Source organism: Pseudorca crassidens, chromosome 6 (genome assembly GCF_039906515.1).
Source record: "Pseudorca crassidens isolate mPseCra1 chromosome 6, mPseCra1.hap1, whole genome shotgun sequence".
NCBI lineage: Eukaryota > Metazoa > Chordata > Mammalia > Artiodactyla > Delphinidae > Pseudorca > Pseudorca crassidens.
Genome location: NC_090301.1, coordinates 110911497 through 110929426, shown reverse-complemented (window position 1 = coordinate 110929426; position 17930 = coordinate 110911497).

Sequence of the window (17930 nt, the reverse complement as noted above, 5' to 3'; positions counted from 1 at the left end):
GGTACGACAACGCTTTAGGGGGAGCGTACGTGTGAGGGCGTGGTTTAGTGTTAGCGTACGGGTTAGGATTAGGGGACGGGTGAGGGTCAGGCTTCGGGGAAGGGTTAGGGTTAGGGTTCGGCCTAGGGTTAGGGTTAGGGGACGGGGATGGTTTAGGGTCCAGGGGATGGTACGACAACGCTTTAGGGTGTGAGTACGTGTGAGGGCGCGGGTTAGTGTTAGCGTACGGGTTAGGATTAGGGGACGGGTGAGGGTCAGGCTCCGGGGAAGGGTTAGGGTTAGGGTTCGGGCTAGGGTTAGGGTTAGGGGACGGGGACGGTTTAGGGTTCAGGGGAGGGTACGACAACGCTTTAGGGGGAGCGTACGTGTGAGGGCGCAGGTTAGTGTTAGTGTACGGGTTAGGTTTAGGGGACGGGTGAGGGTCAGGCTTCGGGGAAGGGTTAGGGTTCGGGCTAGGGTTAGGGTTAGGGGTCGGGGACGGTTTAGGGTCCAGGGGAGGGTACGACAACGCTTTAGGGGGAGCGTACGTGTGAGGGCGCACGTTAGTGTTAGCGTACGGGTTAGGATTAGGGGACGGGTGAGGGTCAGGCTTCGGGGAAGTGTTAGGGGTAGGGTTCGGGCTAGGGTTAGGGTTAGGGGACGGGGACGGTTTAGGGTCCAGGGGAGGGTACGACAACGCTTTAGGGGGAGCGTACGTGTGAGGGCGCGGGTTAGTGTTAGCGTAAGGATTAGGTTTAGGGGACAGGTGAGGGTCAGGCTTCGGGGATCGGTTAGGGTTAGGGTTCGGGCTAGGGTTAGAATTAGGGGACGGGGACGGTTTAGAGTCCAGGGGAGGGTACGACAACGCTTTAGGGGGAGCGTACGTGTGAGGGCGCGGGTTAGTGTTAGCGTACAGGTTAGGATAAGGGGACGGGTGAGGGTCAGGCTTCGGGGAAGGGTTAGGGTTAGGGTTCGGGCTAGGTTTAGGGTTATGGGACGGGGACGCTTTAGGGTGCAGGGGAGGGTACGACAACGCTTTAGGGGGAGCGTACGTGTGAGGGCGCGGATAAGTGTTAGCGTACGGGTTAGAGTTAGGGGACGGGTGAGGGTCATGCTTCGGGGAAGAGTTAGGGTTAGGGTTCGGGATAGGGTTAGAGTTAGGGGACGGGGACGGTTTAGGGTCCAGGGGAGGGTACGACAACGCTTTAGGGGGAGCGTACATGTGAGGGCGCGGGTTAGTGTTAGCGTACGGGTTAGGGTTAGGGGACGCCTGAGGGTCAGGCTTTGGGGAAGGGTTAGGGTTAGGGTTCGGGCTAGGGTTAGGGTTAGGGGACGGGGACGGTTTAGGGTCCAGGGGAGGGTACGACAATGCTTTAGGGGGAGCGTACGTGTGAGGGCGCGGGTTAGTGTTAGCGTACAGGTTAGGATTAGGGAACGGGTGAGGGTCAGGCTTCGGGGAAGGGTTAGGGTTAGGGTTCGGGCTAGGGTTAGGGTTAGGGGACGGGGACGGTTTAGGGTCCAGGGGAGGGTACGACAACGCTTTAGGGGGAGCGTACGTGTGAGGGCGCGGGTTAGTGTTAGCGTACGGGTTAGGATTAGGGGACGGGTTAGGGTCAGGCTTCGGAGAAGTGTTAGGGTTAGGGTTCCGGCTGGGGTTAGGGTTAGGGGACGGGAACGGTTTAGAGTCCAGGGGAGGGTACGACAATGCTTTACGGGGAGCGGACGTGTGGGGGCGCGGGTTAGTGTTAGCGTACGGGTTAGGGTTAGGGGACGGGTGAGGGTCAGGTTTCGGGGAAGGGTTAGGGTTAGGGTTCGGGCTAGGATTAGGGTTAGGGGACGGGGACGGTTTAGGGTCCAGGGGAGGGTACGACAACGCTTTAGGGTGAGCGTACGTGTGAGTGCGCGGGTTAGTGTTAGCGTACGGGTTAGGATTAGTGGACGGGTGAGGGTCAGGCTCCGGGGAAGGGTTAGGGTTAGGGTTCGGGCTAGGGTTAGGGTTAGGGGACGGGGACGGTTTAGGGTCCAGGGGAGGGTACGACAACGCTTTAGGGGGAGCGTACGTGTGAGGGCGCGGATTAGTGTTAGCGTACGGGTTAGGATTAGGGGACGGGTGAGGGTCAGGCTTCGGGGAAGGGTTAGGGTTAGGGTTCGGGCTAGGGTTAGGGTTAGGGGACGGGGACGGTTTAGGGTCCAGGGGAGGGTACGACAACGCTTTAGGGGGAGCGTACGTGTGAGGGCGTGGGTTAGTGTTAGCGTACGGGTTAGGATTAGGGGACGGGTGAGGGTCAGGCTCCGGGGAAGGGTTAGGGTTAGGGTTCGGGCTAGGGTTAGGGTTAGGGGACGGGGACGGTTTAGGGTCCAGGGGAGGGTACGACAACGCTTTAGAGGGAGCGTACATGTGAGGGCGTGGGTTAGTGTTAGCGTACGGGTTAGGGTTAGGGGACGCCTGAGGGTCAGGCTTTGGGGAAGGGTTAGGGTTAGGGTTCGGGCTAGGTTTAGGGTTAGGGGACGGGGACGGTTTAGGGTCCAGGGGAGGGTCCGACAATGCTTTAGGGGGAGCGTACGTGTGAGGGCGCGGGTTAGTGTTAGCGTACGGGTTAGGATTAGGAAACGGGTGAGGATCAGGCTTCGGGGAAGGGTTAGGGTTAGGGTTCGGGCTAGGGTTAGGGTTAGGGGACGGGGACGGTTTAGGGTCCAGGGGAGGGTACGACAACGCTTTAGGGGGAGCGTACGTGTGAGGGCGTGGGTTAGTGTTAGCGTACGGGTTAGGATTAGGGGACGGGTGAGGGGAAGGCTTCGGGGAAGGGTTAGGGTTAGGGTTCGGGCTAGGGTTAGGGTTAGGGGACGGGGACGGTTTAGGGTCCAGGGGAGGGTACGACAACGCTTTAGGGGGAGCGTACGTGTGAGGGCGTGGTTTAGTGTTAGCGTACGGGTTAGGATTAGGGGACGGGTGAGGGTCAGGCTTCGGGGAAGGGTTAGGGTTAGGGTTCGGCCTAGGGTTAGGGTTAGGGGACGGGGATGGTTTAGGGTCCAGGGGATGGTACGACAACGCTTTAGGGTGTGAGTACGTGTGAGGGCGCGGGTTAGTGTTAGCGTACGGGTTAGGATTAGGGGACGGGTGAGGGTCAGGCTTCGGGGAAGGGTTAGGGTTAGGGTTCGGGCTAGGGTTAGGATTAGGGGACGGGGACGGTTTAGGGTCCAGGGGAGGTTATGACAACGCTTTAGGGGGAGCGTACGTGTGAGGGCGTGGGTTAGTGTTAGCGTACGGGTTAGGATTAGGGGACGGGTGAGGGTCAGGCTTCGGGGAAGGGTTAGGGATAGGGTTCGGGCTAGTGTTAGGGTTAGGGTCGGGGACGGTTTAGGGTCCAGGGGAGGGTACGACAACGCTTTAGGGGGAGCGTACGTGTGAGGGCGTTGGTTAGTGTTAGCGTACGCGTTAGGATTAGGGGACGGGTGAGGGTCAGGCTCCGGGGAAGGGTTAGGGTTAGGGTTCGGGCTAGGGTTAGGGTTAGGGGACGGGGACGGTTTAGGGTCCAGGGGAGGGTACGACAACGCTTTAGGGGGAGCGTACGTGTGAGGGCGCGGGTTAGTGTTAGCGTACGGATTAGGTTTAGGGGACCGGTGAGGGTCAGGATTCGAGGAAGGGTTAGGGTTAGGGTTCGGGCTAGGGTTAGAGTTAGGGGACGGGGACGGTTTAGGGTCCAGGGGAGGGTACGACAACGCTTTAGGGGGAGCGTACATGTGAGGGCGCGGGTTAGTTTTATCGTACGGGTTAGGATTAGGGGACGGGTGAGGGTCAGGCTTCGGGGAAGGGTTAGGGTTAGGGTTCGGGCTAGGGTTAGGGTTAGGGAACGGGGACGGTTTAGGGTCCAGGGGAGGGTACGACAACGCTTTAGGGGGAGCGTACGTGTGAGGGCGTGGGTTAGTGTTAGCGTACGGGTTAGGTTTAGGGGACGGGTGAGGGTCAGGCTTCGGGGAAGGGTTAGGGTTAGGGTTCGGGCTAGGGTTAGGGTTAGGGGCGGGGACGGTTTAGGGTCCAGGGGAGGGTACGACAACGCTTTAGGGGGAGCGTACGTGTGAGGGCGTGGGTTAGTGTTAGCGTACGGGTTAGGATTAGGGGACGGGTGAGGGTCAGACTCCCGGGAAGGGTTAGGGTTAGGGTTCGGGCTAGGGTTAGGGTTAGGGGACGGGGACGGTTTAGGGTCCAGGGGAGGGTACGACAACGCTTTAGGGGGAGCGTATATGTGAGGGCGCGGGTTAGTGTTAGCGTACGGGTTAGGGTTAGGGGACGCCTGAGGGTCAGGCTTTGGGGAAGGGTTAGGGTTAGGGTTCGGGCTAGGGTTAGGGGACGGGGACGGTTTAGGGTCCAGGGGAGGGTACGACAATGCTTTAGGGGGAGCGTACGTGTGAGGGCGCGGGTTAGTGTTAGCGTACGGGTTAGGATTAGGGAACGGGTGAGGGTCAGGCTTCGGGGAAGGGTTAGGTTTAGGGTTCGGGCTAGGGTTAGGGTTAGGGGACGGGGACGGTTTAGGGTCCAGGGGAGGGTACGACAACGCTTTAGGGGGAGTGTACGTGTGAGGGCGCGGGTTAGTGTTAGCTTACGGGTTAGGATTATCGGACGGGTAAGGGTCAGGCTACGGGGAAGGGTTAGGGTTAGGGTTCGGGCTAGGGTTAGGGTTAGGGGACAGGGACGGTTTAGGGTCCAGGGGAGGGTACGACAACGCTTTAGGGGGAGCGTACGTGTGAGGGCGCGGGTTAGTGTTAGCGTACGGGTTAGGATTAGGGGACGGGTGAGGGTCAGGCTTCGGGGAAGTGTTGGTGTTAGGGTTCGGGCTAGGGTTAGGGTTAGGGGACGGGGACGGTTTAGGGTCCAGGTGAGGGTACGACAACGCTTTAGGGGGGGCGTACGTGTGAGGGCGCGGGTTAGTGTTAGCGTACGGGTTAGGATTAGGGGACGGCTGAGGGTCAGGCTTCGGGGAAGCGTTAGGGTTAGGGTTCCGGCTAGGGTTAGGGTTAGGGGACGGGAACGGTTTAGAGTCCAGGGGAGGGTACGACAATGCTTTACGGGGAGCGTACGTGTGAGGGCGCGGGTTAGTGTTAGCGTATGGGTTAGGATTAGGGGACGGGTGAGGGTCAGGCTTCGGGGAAGGGTTAGGGTTAGTGTTCGGGCTAGGGTTAGGGTTAGGGGACGGGGACGGTTTAGGGTCCAGGGGAGGGTACGACAACGCTTTAGAGGGAGAGTACGCGTGAGGGCGCGGGTTAGTGTTAGCGTACGGGTTAGATTTAGGGGACGGGTGAGGATCAGGCTTCGGGGAAGGGTTAGGGTTAGGATTCGGGCTAGGGTTAGGGTTAGGGGACGGGGACGGTTTAGGGTCCAGGGGAGGGTACGACAACGCTTTAGGGGGAGCGTACGTGTGAGGGCGCGGGTTAGTGTTATCGTACGGGTTAGGATTAGGGGACGGGTGAGTGTCAGGTTTCGGGGAAGGGTTAGGGTTAGGGTTCGGGCTAGGGTTAGGGTTAGGGGACGGGGACGGTTTAGGGTCCAGGGGAGGGTACGACAAGGCTTTATGGGGAGCGTACGTGTGAGGGCGCGGGTTAGTGTTAGCGTACGGGTTAGGATTAGTGGACGGGAGAGGGTCAGGCTCCGGGGAAGGGTTACGGCTAGGGTTCGGGCTAGGGTTAGGGTTAGGGGACGGCGATGGTTTAGGGTCCAGGGGAGGGTAAGACAACGCTTTAGGGGGAGCGTACGTGTGAGGGCACGGGTTAGTGTTAGCGTATGGGTTAGGATTAGGGGACGGGTGAGGGTCAGGCTCCGGGGAAGGGTTAGGGTTAGGGTTCGGGCTAGGGTTAGGATTAGGGGACGGGGACGGTTTAGGGTCCAGTAGAGGATACGACAACGCTTTAGGGGGAGCGTACATGTGAGGGCGCGGGTTAGTGTTAGCGTACGGGTTAGGGTTAGGGGACGCCTGAGGGTCAGGCTTTGGGGAAGGGTTAGGGTTAGGGTTCGGGCTAGGGTTAGGGTTAGGGGACGGGGACGGTTTAGGGTCCAGGGAAGGGTACGACAATGCTTTAGGGGGAGCGTACGTGTGAGGGCGCGGGTTAGTGTTAGCGTACGGGTTAGGATTAGGGAACGGGTGATTGTCAGGCTTCGGGGAAGGGTTAATGTTAGGGTTCGGGCTAGGGTTAGGGTTAGGGGACTGGGACGGTTTAGGGTCCAGGGGAGGGTACGACAACGCTTTACGGGGAGCGTACGTGTGAGGGCGCGGGTTAGTGTTAGCGTACGGGTTAGGATTAGCGGACGGGTGAGGGTCAGGCTCCGGGAAAGGGTTAGGGTTAGGGTTCGGGCTAGGGTTAGGGTTAGGGGACAGGGACGGTTTAGGGTCCAGGGGAGGGTACGACAACGTTTTAGGGGGAGCGTACGTGTGAGGGCGCAGGTTAGTGTTAGCGTACGGGTTAGGAATAGGGGACGGGTGAGGGTCAGGCTTCGGGAAGGGTTGGTGTTAGGGTTCGGGCTAGGGTTAGGGTTAGGGGACGGGGACGGTTTAGGGTCCAGGTGAGGGTATGACAACGCTTTAGGGGGAGCGTACGTGTGAGGGCGCGGGTTAGTGTTAGCGTACGGGTTAGGATTAGGGGACGGGTGAGGGTCAGGCTTCGGGGAAGGGTTAGGGTTAGGGTTCCGGCTAGGGTTAGGGTTAGGGGACGGGAACGGTTTAGAGTCCAGGGGAGGGTATGACAATGCTTTACGGGGAGCGTACGCGTGAGGGCGCGGGTTAGTGTTAGCGTATGGGTTAGGATTAGGGGACGGGTGAGGTTCAGGCTTCGGGGAAGGGTTAGGGTTAGTGTTCGGGCTAGGGTTAGGGTTAGGGGACGGGGACGGTTTAGGGTCCAGGGGAGGGTACGACAACGCTTTAGAGGGAGAGTACGCGTGAGGGCGCGGGTTAGTGTTAGCGTACGGGTTAGATTTAGGGGACGGGTGAGGGTCAGGCTTCGGGGAAGGGTTAGGGTTAGGGTTCGGGCTAGGGTTAGGGTTAGGGGACGGGGACGGTTTAGGGTCCAGGGGAGGGTACGACAACGCTTTAGGGGGAGCGTACGTGTGAGGGCGTGGCTTAGTGTTAGCGTACGGGTTAGGATTAGGGGACGGGTGAGGGTCAGGCTTCGGGGAAGGGTTAGGCTTAGGGTTCGGCCTAGGGTTAGGGTTAGGGGACGGGGATAGTTTAGGGTCCAGGGGATGGTACGACAACGCTTTAGGGGGAGCGTACGTGTGAGGGCGCGGGTTAGTGTTAGTGTACGGGTTAGGATTAGGGGACGGGTGAGGTTCAGGCTTCGGGGAAGGGTTAGGGTTAGGGTTCGGGCTAGGCTTAGGGTTAGAGGACGGGGACGGTTTAGGGTCCAGGGGAGGGTACGACAACGCTTTAGGGGGAGCGTACGTGTGAGGGCGCGGGTTAGTGTTAGCGTACGGATTAGGTTCAGGGGACCGGTGAGGGTCAGGCTTCGGGGAAGGGTTAGGGTTAGGGTTCGGGCTAGGGTTAGAGTTAGGGGACGGGGACGGTTTAGGGTCCAGGGGAGGGTACGACAACGCTTTAGGGGGAGCGTACATGTGAGGGCGCGGGTTAGTGTTATCGTACGGGTTAGGATTAGGGGACGGGTGAGGGTCAGGCTTCGGGGAAGGGTTAGGGTTAGGGTTCGGGCTAGGGTTAGGGTTAGGGGACGGGGACGGTTTAGGGTCCAGTAGAGGATACGACAACGCTTTAGGGGGAGCGTACATGTGAGGGCGCGGGTTAGTGTTAGCGTACGTGTTAGGGTTAGGGGACGCCTGAGGGTCAGGCTTTGGGGAAGGGTTAGGGTTAGGGTTCGGGCTAGGGTTAGGGTTAGGGGACGGGGACGGTTTAGGGTCCAGGGAAGGGTACGACAATGCTTTAGGGGGAGCGTACGTGTGAGGGCGCGGGTTAGTGTTAGCGTACGGGTTAGGATTAGGGAACGGGTGATTGTCAGGCTTCGGGGAAGGGTTAATGTTAGGGTTCGGGCTAGGGTTAGGGTTAGGGGACTGGGACGGTTTAGGGTCCAGGGGAGGGTACGACAACGCTTTACGGGGAGCGTACGTGTGAGGGCGCGGGTTAGTGTTAGCGTACGGGTTAGGATTAGCGGACGGGTGAGGGTCAGGCTCTGGGAAAGGGTTAGGGTTAGGGTTCGGGCTAGGGTTAGGGTTAGGGGACAGGGACGGTTTAGGGTCCAGGGGAGGGTACGACAACGTTTTAGGGGGAGCGTACGTGTGAGGGCGCGGGTTAGTGTTAGCGTACGGGTTAGGATTAGGGGACGGGTGAGGGTCAGGCTTCGGGAAGGGTTGGTGTTAGGGTTCGGGCTAGGGTTAGGGTTAGGGGACGGGGACGGTTTAGGGTCCAGGTGAGGGTATGACAACGCTTTAGGGGGAGCGTACGTGTGAGGGCGCGGGTTAGTGTTAGCGTACGGGTTAGGATTAGGGGACGGGTGAGGGTCAGGCTTCGGGGAAGGGTTAGGGTTAGGGTTCCGGCTAGGGTTAGGGTTAGGGGACGGGAACGGTTTAGAGTCCAGGGGAGGGTACGACAATGCTTTACGGGGAGCGTACGCGTGAGGGCGCGGGTTAGTGTTAGCGTATGGGTTAGGATTAGGGGACGGGTGAGGGTCAGGTTTCGGGGAAGGGTTAGGGTTAGTGTTCGGGCTAGGGTTAGGGTTAGGGGACGGGGACGGTTTAGGGTCCAGGGGAGGGTACGACAACGCTTTAGAGGGAGAGTACGCGTGAGGGCGCAGGTTAGTGTTAGCGTACGGGTTAGATTTAGGGGACGGGTGAGGGTCAGGCTTCGGGGAAGGGTTAGGGTTAGGGTTCGGGCTAGGGTTAGGGTTAGGGGACGGGGACGGTTTAGGGTCCAGGGGAGGGTACGACAACGCTTTAGGGGGAGCGTACGTGTGAGGGCGTGGCTTAGTGTTAGCGTACGGGTTAGGATTAGGGGACGGGTGAGGGTCAGGCTTCGGGGAAGGGTTAGGGTTAGGGTTCGGCCTAGGGTTAGGGTTAGGGGACGGGGATAGTTTAGGGTCCAGGGGATGGTACGACAACGCTTTAGGGGGAGCGTACGTGTGAGGGCGCGGGTTAGTGTTAGTGTACGGGTTAGGATTAGGGGACGGGTGAGGGTCAGGCTTCGGGGAAGAGTTAGGGTTAGGGTTCGGGCTAGGCTTAGGGTTAGAGGACGGGGACGGTTTAGGGTCCAGGGGAGGGTACGACAACGCTTTAGGGGGAGCGTACGTGTGAGGGCGCGGGTTAGTGTTAGCGTACGGATTAGGTTCAGGGGACCGGTGAGGGTCAGGCTTCGGGGAAGGGTTAGGGTTAGGGTTCGGGCTAGGGTTAGAGTTAGGGGACGGGGACAGTTTAGGGTCCAGGGGAGGGTACGACAACGCTTTAGGGGGAGCGTACATGTGAGGGCGCGGGTTAGTGTTATCGTACGGGTTAGGATTAGGGGACGGGTGAGGGTCAGGCTTCGGGGAAGGGTTAGGGTTAGGGTTCGGGCTAGGGTTAGGGTTAGGGGACGGGGACGGTTTAGGGTCCAGGGGAGGGTACGACAACGCTTTAGGGGGAGAGTACGTGTGAGGGCGCGGGTTAGTGTTAACGTACGGGTTAGGATTAGGGGACGGGTGAGGGTCAGGCTTCGGGGAAGGGTTAGGGTTAGGGTTCGGGCTAGGGTTAGGGTTAGGGTCGGGGACGGTTTAGGGTCCAGGGGAGGGTACGACAACGCTTTAGGGGGAGCGTACGTGTGAGGGCGCGGGTTAGTGTTAGCGTACGGGTTAGGATTAGGGGACGGGTGAGGGTCAGGCTCCGGGGAAGGGTTAGGGTTAGGGTTCGGGCTAGGGTTAGGGTTAGGGGACGGGGACGGTTTAGGGTCCAGGGGAGGGTACGACAACGCTTTAGGGGGAGCGTACGTGTGAGGGCGCGGGTTAGTGTTAGCGTACGGGTTAGGATTAGGGGACGGGTGAGGGTCAGGCTTCGGGGAAGGGTTAGGGTTAGTGTTCGGGCTAGGGTTAGGGTTAGGGGACGGGGAAGGTTTAGGGTCCGGGGGAGGGTACGACAACGCTTTAGGGGGAGCGTACGCGTGAGGGCGTGGGTTAGTGTTAGCGTACGGGTTAGGATTAGGGGACGGGTGAGGGTCAGGCTTCGGGGAAGGATTAGGGTTAGGGTTCGGGCTAGGGTTAGGGTTAGGGGACGGGGAAGGTTTAGGGTCCGGGGGAGGGTACGACAACGCTTTAGGGGGAGCGTACGTGTGAGGGCGCGGGTTAGTGTTAGCGTACGGGTTAGGATTATGGGACGGGTGAGGGTCAGGCTTCGGGGAAGGGTTAGGGTTAGGGTTCGGGCTAGGGTTAGGGTTAGGGTCGGGGACGGTTTAGGGTCCAGGGGAGGGTACGACAACGCTTTAGGGGGAGCGTACGTGTGAAGGCGCGGGTTAGTGTTAGCGTACGGGTTAGGATTAGGGGACGGGTGAGGGTCAGGCTCCGGGGAAGGGTTAGGGTTAGGGTTCGGGCTAGGGTTAGGGTTAGGGGACGGGGACGGTTTAGGGTCCAGGGGAGGGTACGACAACGCTTTAGGGGGAGCGTACGTGTGAGGGCGCGGGTTAGTGTTAGCGTACGGGTTAGGATTAGGGGACGGGTGAGGGTCAGGCTTCGGGGAAGGGTTAGGTTTAGTGTTCGGGCTAGGGTTAGGGTTAGGGGACGGGGAAGGTTTAGGGTCCGGGGGAGGGTACGACAACGCTTTAGGGGGAGCGTACGCGTGAGGGCGCGGGTTAGTGTTAGCGTACGGGTTAGGATTAGGGAACGGGTGAGGGTCAGGCTTCGGGGAAGGGTTAGGGTTAGGGTTCGGGCTAGGGTTAGGGTTAGGGGACTGGGACGGTTTAGGGTCCAGGGGAGGGTACGACAACGCTTTACGGGGAGCGTACGTGTGAGGGCGCGGGTTAGTGTTAGCGTACGGGTTAGGATTAGCGGACGGGTGAGGGTCAGGCTCCGGGAAAGGGTTAGGGTTAGGGTTCGGGCTAGGGTTAGGGTTAGGGGACAGGGACGGTTTAGGGTCCAGGGGAGGGTACGACAAAGTTTTAGGGGGAGCGTACGTGTGAGGGCGCGGGTTAGTGTTAGCGTACGGGTTAGGATTAGGGGACGGGTGAGGGTCAGGCTTCGGGAAGGGTTGGTGTTAGGGTTCGGGCTAGGGTTAGGGTTAGGGGACGGGGACGGTTTAGGGTCCAGGTGAGGGTATGACAACGCTTCAGGGGGAGCGTACGTGTGAGGGCGCGGGTTAGTGTTAGCGTACGGGTTAGGATTAGGGGACGGGTGAGGGTCAGGCTTCGGGGAAGGGTTAGGGTTAGTGTTCCGGCTAGGGTTAGGGTTAGGGGACGGGAACGGTTTAGAGTCCAGGGGAGGGTACGACAATGCTTTACGGGGAGCGTACGCGTGAGGGCGCGGGTTAGTGTTAGCGTATGGGTTAGGATTAGGGGACGGGTGAGGGTCAGGCTTCGGGGAAGGGTTAGGGTTAGTGTTCGGGCTAGGGTTAGGGTTAGGGGACGGGGACGGTTTAGGGTCCAGGGGAGGGTACGACAACGCTTTAGAGGGAGAGTACGCGTGAGGGCGCGGGTTAGTGTTAGCGTACGGGTTAGATTTAGGGGACGGGTGAGGGTCAGGCTTCGGGGAAGGGTTAGGGTTAGGGTTCGGGCTAGGGTTAGGGTTAGGGGACGGGGACGGTTTAGGGTCCAGGGGAGGGTACGACAACGCTTTAGGGGGAGCGTACGTGTGAGGGCGTGGCTTAGTGTTAGCGTACGGGTTAGGATTAGGGGACGGGTGAGGGTCAGGCTTCGGGGAAGTGTTAGGGTTAGGGTTCGGCCTAGGGTTAGGGTTAGGGGACGGGGATAGTTTAGGGTCCAGGGGATGGTACGACAACGCTTTAGAGGGAGAGTACGCGTGAGGGCGCGGGTTAGTGTTAGTGTACGGGTTAGGATTAGGGGACGGGTGAGGGTCAGGCTTCGGGGAAGGGTTAGGGTTAGGGTTCGGGCTAGGCTTAGGGTTAGAGGACGGGGACGGTTTAGGGTCCAGGGGAGGGTACGACAACGCTTTAGGGGGAGCGTACGTGTGAGGGCGCGGGTTAGTGTTAGCGTACGGATTAGGTTCAGGGGACCGGTGAGGGTCAGGCTTCGGGGAAGGGTTAGGGTTAGGGTTTGGGCTAGGGTTAGAGTTAGGGGACGGGGACGGTTTAGGGTCCAGGGGAGGGTACGACAACGCTTTAGGGGGAGCGTACATGTGAGGGCGCGGGTTAGTGTTATCGTACGGGTTAGGATTAGGGGACGGGTGAGGGTCAGGCTTCGGGGAAGGGTTAGGGTTAGGGTTCGGGCTAGGGTTAGGGTTAGGGGACGGGGACGGTTTAGGGTCCAGGGGAGGGTACGACAACGCTTTAGGGGGAGCGTACGTGTGAGGGCGCGGGTTAGTGTTAGCGTACGGGTTAGTATTAGGGGACGGGTGAGGGTCAGGCTTCGGGGAAGGGTTAGGGTTAGGGTTCGGGCTAGGGTTAGGGTTAGGGTCGGGGACGGTTTAGGGTCCAGGGGAGGGTACGACAACGCTTTAGGGGGAGCGTACGTGTGAAGGCGCGGGTTAGTGTTAGCGTACGGGTTAGGATTAGGGGACGGGTGAGGGTCAGGCTTCGGGGAAGGGTTAGGGTTAGGGTTCGGGCTAGGGTTAGGGTTAGGGGACGGGGACGGTTTAGGGTCCAGGGGAGGGTACGACAACGCTTTAGGGGGAGCGTACGTGTGAGGGCGCGGGTTAGTGTTAGCGTACGGGTTAGGATTAGGGGACGGGTGAGGGTCAGGCTTCGGGGAAGGGTTAGGGTTAGTGTTCGGGCTAGGGTTAGGGTTAGGGGACGGGGAAGGTTTAGGGTCCGGGGGAGGGTACGACACCGCTTTAGGGGGAGCGTACGCGTGAGGGCGTGTGTTAGTGTTAGCGTACGGGTTAGGATTAGGGGACGGCTGAGGGTCAGGCTTCGGGGAAGGGTTAGGGTTAGGGTTCGGGCTAGGGTTAGGGTTAGGGGACGGGGAAGGTTTAGGGTCCGGGGGAGGGTACGACAACGCTTTAGGGGGAGCGTACGCGTGAGGGCGTTGGTTAGTGTTAGCGTACTGGTTAGGATTAGGGGACGGGTGAGGGTCAGGCTTCGGGGAAGGGTTAGGGTTAGGGTTCGGGCTAGGGTTAGGGTTAGGGGACGGGGACGGTTTAGGGTCCAGGGGAGGGTACGACAACGCTTTAGGGGGAGCGTATGTGTGAGGGCGCGGGTTAGTGTTAGCGTACGGGTTAGGATTAGGGGACGGGTGAGGGTCAGGCTTCGGGGAAGGGTTAGGGTTAGGGTTCGGGCTAGGGTTAGGGTTAGGGTCGGGGACGGTTTAGGGTCCAGGGGAGGGTACGACAACGCTTTAGGGGGAGCGTACGTGTGAAGGCGCGGGTTAGTGTTAGCGTACGGGTTAGGATCAGGGGACGGGTGAGGGTCAGGCTCCAGGGAAGGGTTAGGATTAGGGTTCGGGCTAGGGTTAGGGTTAGGGGACGGGGACGGTTTAGGGTCCAGGGGAGGGTACGACAACGCTTTAGGGGGAGCGTACGTGTGAGGGCGCGGGTTAGTGTTAGCGTACGGGTTAGGATTAGGGGACGGGTGAGGGTCAGGCTTCGGGGAAGGGTTAGGGTTAGTGTTCGGGCTAGGGTTAGGGTTAGGGGACGGGGAAGGTTTAGGGTCCGGGGGAGGGTACGACAACGCTTTAGGGGGAGCGTACGCGTGAGGGCGTGGGTTAGTGTTAGCGTACGGGTTAGGATTAGGGGACGGCTGAGGGTCAGGCTTCGGGGAAGGGTTAGGGTTAGGGTTCGGGCTAGGGTTAGTGTTAGCGGACGGGGACGGTTTAGGGTCAAGGGGAGGGTACGACAACGCTTTAGGGGGAGCGTACGTGTGAGGGCGCGGGTTAGTGTTAGCGTACGGGTTAGGATTATGGGACGGGTGAGGGTCAGGCTTCGGGGAAGTGTTAGGGTTAGGGTTCGGGCTAGGGTTAGTGTTAGGGGACGGGGACGGTTTAGGGTCCAGGGGAGGGTACGACAACGCTTTAGGGGGAGCGTACGTGTGAGGGCGCGGGTTAGTGTTAGCGTACGGGTTAGGATTAGGGGACGGGTGAGGGTCAGGCTTCGGGGAAGGGTTAGGGTTAGGGTTCGGTGTAGGGTTAGGGTTAGGGGACGGGGACGGTTTAGGGTCCAGGGGAGGGTACGACAACGCTTCAGGGGGAGCGTACGTGTGAGGGCGCGGGTTAGTGTTAGCGTACGGGTTAGGATTAGGGGACGGGTGAGGGTCAGGCTTCGGGGAAGGGTTAGGGTTAGGGTTCGGGCTAGGGTTAGGGTTAGGGGACGGGGATGGTTTAGGGTCCAGGGGAGGGTAGGACAACGATTTAGGGGGAGCGTACGTGTGAGGGCGCGGATTAGTGTTAGCGTACGGGTTAGGGTTAGGGGACGGGTGAGGGTCATGCTTCGGGGAAGAGTTAGGGTTAGGGTTCGGGCTAGGGTTAGAGTTAGGGGACGGGGACGGTTTAGGGTCCAGGGGAGGGTACGACAACGCTTTAGGGGGAGCGTACGTGTGAGGGCGCGGGTTAGTGTTAGCGTACGGGTTAGATTTAGGGGACGGGTGAGGTTCAGGCTTCGGGGAAGTGTTAGGGTTAGGGTTCGGGCTAGGGTTAGGGTTAGGGGACGGGGACGGTTTAGGGTCCAGGGAAGGGTACGACAACGCTTTAGGGGGAGCGTACGTGTGAGGGCGCGGGTTAGTGTTAACGTACGGGTTAGGATTAGGGGACGGGTGAGGGTCAGGCTTCGGGGAAGGGTTAGGGTTAGGGTTCGGGCTAGGGTTAGGGTTAGGGGACGGTGACGGTTTAGGGTCCAGGGGAGGGTACGACAACGCTTTAGGGGGAGCGTACGTGTGAGGGCGCGGGTTAGTGTTAGCGTACGGGTTAGGATTAGGGGACGGGTGAGGGTCAGGCTTCGGGGAAGGGTTAGGGTTAGGGTTCGGGCTAGGGTTAGGGTTAGGGGACGGGGACGGTTTAGGGTCCAGGGGAGGGTACGACAACGCTTTAGGGGGAGCGTACGTGTGAGGGCGCGGGTTAGTGTTAGTGTACGGATTAAGATTAGGGGACGGGTGAGGGTCAGGCTTCGGGGAAGGGTTAGGGTTAGGGTTCGGGCTAGGGTTAGGGTTAGGGGACGGGGACGGTTTAGGGTCCAGGGAAGGGTACGAGAACGCTTTAGGGGGAGCGTACGTGTGAGGGCGCGGCTTAGTGTTAGCGTACGGGTTAGGATTAGGGGACGGGTGAGGGTCAGGCTTCGGGGAAGGGTTAGGGTTAGGGTTCGGGCTAGGGTTAGGGTTAGGGGACGCGGACGGTTTAGGGTCCAGGGGAGGGTACGACAACGCTTTAGGGGGAGCGTACGTGTGAGGGCGCGGGTTAGTGTTAGCGTACGGATTAGGTTCAGGGGACCGGTGAGGGTCAGGCTTCGGGGAAGGGTTAGGGTTAGGGTTTGGGCTAGGGTTAGAGTTAGGGGACGGGGACGGTTTAGGGTCCAGGGGAGGGTACGACAACGCTTTAGGGGGAGCGTACATGTGAGGGCGCGGGTTAGTGTTATCGTACGGGTTAGGATTAGGGGACGGGTGAGGGTCAGGCTTCGGGGAAGGGTTAGGGTTAGGGTTCGGGCTAGGGTTAGGGTTAGGGGACGGGGACGGTTTAGGGTCCAGGGGAGGGTACGACAACGCTTTAGGGGGAGCGTACGTGTGAGGGCGCGGGTTAGTGTTAGCGTACGGGTTAGTATTAGGGGACGGGTGAGGGTCAGGCTTCGGGGAAGGGTTAGGGTTAGGGTTCGGGCTAGGGTTAGGGTTAGGGTCGGGGACGGTTTAGGGTCCAGGGGAGGGTACGACAACGCTTTAGGGGGAGCGTACGTGTGAAGGCGCGGGTTAGTGTTAGCGTACGGGTTAGGATTAGGGGACGGGTGAGGGTCAGGCTTCGGGGAAGGGTTAGGGTTAGGGTTCGGGCTAGGGTTAGGGTTAGGGGACGGGGACGGTTTAGGGTCCAGGGGAGGGTACGACAACGCTTTAGGGGGAGCGTACGTGTGAGGGCGCGGGTTAGTGTTAGCGTACGGGTTAGGATTAGGGGACGGGTGAGGGTCAGGCTTCGGGGAAGGGTTAGGGTTAGTGTTCGGGCTAGGGTTAGGGTTAGGGGACGGGGAAGGTTTAGGGTCCGGGGGAGGGTACGACAACGCTTTAGGGGGAGCGTACGCGTGAGGGCGTGTGTTAGTGTTAGCGTACGGGTTAGGATTAGGGGACGGCTGAGGGTCAGGCTTCGGGGAAGGGTTAGGGTTAGGGTTCGGGCTAGGGTTAGGGTTAGGGGACGGGGAAGGTTTAGGGTCCGGGGGAGGGTACGACAACGCTTTAGGGGGAGCGTACGCGTGAGGGCGTTGGTTAGTGTTAGCGTACTGGTTAGGATTAGGGGACGGGTGAGGGTCAGGCTTCGGGGAAGGGTTAGGGTTAGGGTTCGGGCTAGGGTTAGGGTTAGGGGACGGGGACGGTTTAGGGTCCAGGGGAGGGTACGACAACGCTTTAGGGGGAGCGTACGTGTGAGGGCACGGGTTAGTGTTAGCGTACGGGTTAGGATTAGGGGACGGGTGAGGGTCAGGCTTCGGGGAAGGGTTAGGGTTAGGGTTCGGGCTAGGGTTAGGGTTAGGGTCGGGGACGGTTTAGGGTCCAGGGGAGGGTACGACAACGCTTTAGGGGGAGCGTACGTGTGAAGGCGCGGGTTAGTGTTAGCGTACGGGTTAGGATTAGGGGACGGGTGAGGGTCAGGCTCCAGGGAAGGGTTAGGATTAGGGTTCGGGCTAGGGTTAGGGTTAGGGGACGGGGACGGTTTAGGGTCCAGGGGAGGGTACGACAACGCTTTAGGGGGAGCGTACGTGTGAGGGCGCGGGTTAGTGTTAGCGTACGGGTTAGGATTAGGGGACGGGTGAGGGTCAGGCTTCGGGGAAGGGTTAGGGTTAGTGTTCGGGCTAGGGTTAGGGTTAGGGGACGGGGAAGGTTTAGGGTCCGGGGGAGGGTACGACAACGCTTTAGGGGGAGCGTACGCGTGAGGGCGTGGGTTAGTGTTAGCGTACGGGTTAGGATTAGGGGACGGCTGAGGGTCAGGCTTCGGGGAAGGGTTAGGGTTAGGGTTCGGGCTAGGGTTAGTGTTAGCGGACGGGGACGGTTTAGGGTCAAGGGGAGGGTACGACAACGCTTTAGGGGGAGCGTACGTGTGAGGGCGCGGGTTAGTGTTAGCGTACGGGTTAGGATTATGGGACGGGTGAGGGTCAGGCTTCGGGGAAGTGTTAGGGTTAGGGTTCGGGCTAGGGTTAGTGTTAGGGGACGGGGACGGTTTAGGGTCCAGGGGAGGGTAAGACAACGCTTTAGGGGGAGCGTACGTGTGAGGGCGCGGGTTAGTGTTAGCGTACGGGTTAGGATTAGGGGACGGGTGAGGGTCAGGCTTCGGGGAAGGGTTAGGGTTAGGGTTCGGTGTAGGGTTAGGGTTAGGGGACGGGGACGGTTTAGGGTCCAGGGGAGGGTACGACAACGCTTCAGGGGGAGCGTACGTGTGAGGGCGCGGGTTAGTGTTAGCGTACGGGTTAGGATTAGGGGACGGGTGAGGGTCAGGCTTCGGGGAAGGGTTAGGGTTAGGGTTCGGGCTAGGGTTAGGGTTAGGGGACGGGGATGGTTTAGGGTCCAGGGGAGGGTAGGACAACGATTTAGGGGGAGCGTACGTGTGAGGGCGCGGATTAGTGTTAGCGTACGGGTTAGGGTTAGGGGACGGGTGAGGGTCATGCTTCGGGGAAGAGTTAGGGTTAGGGTTCGGGCTAGGGTTAGAGTTAGGGGACGG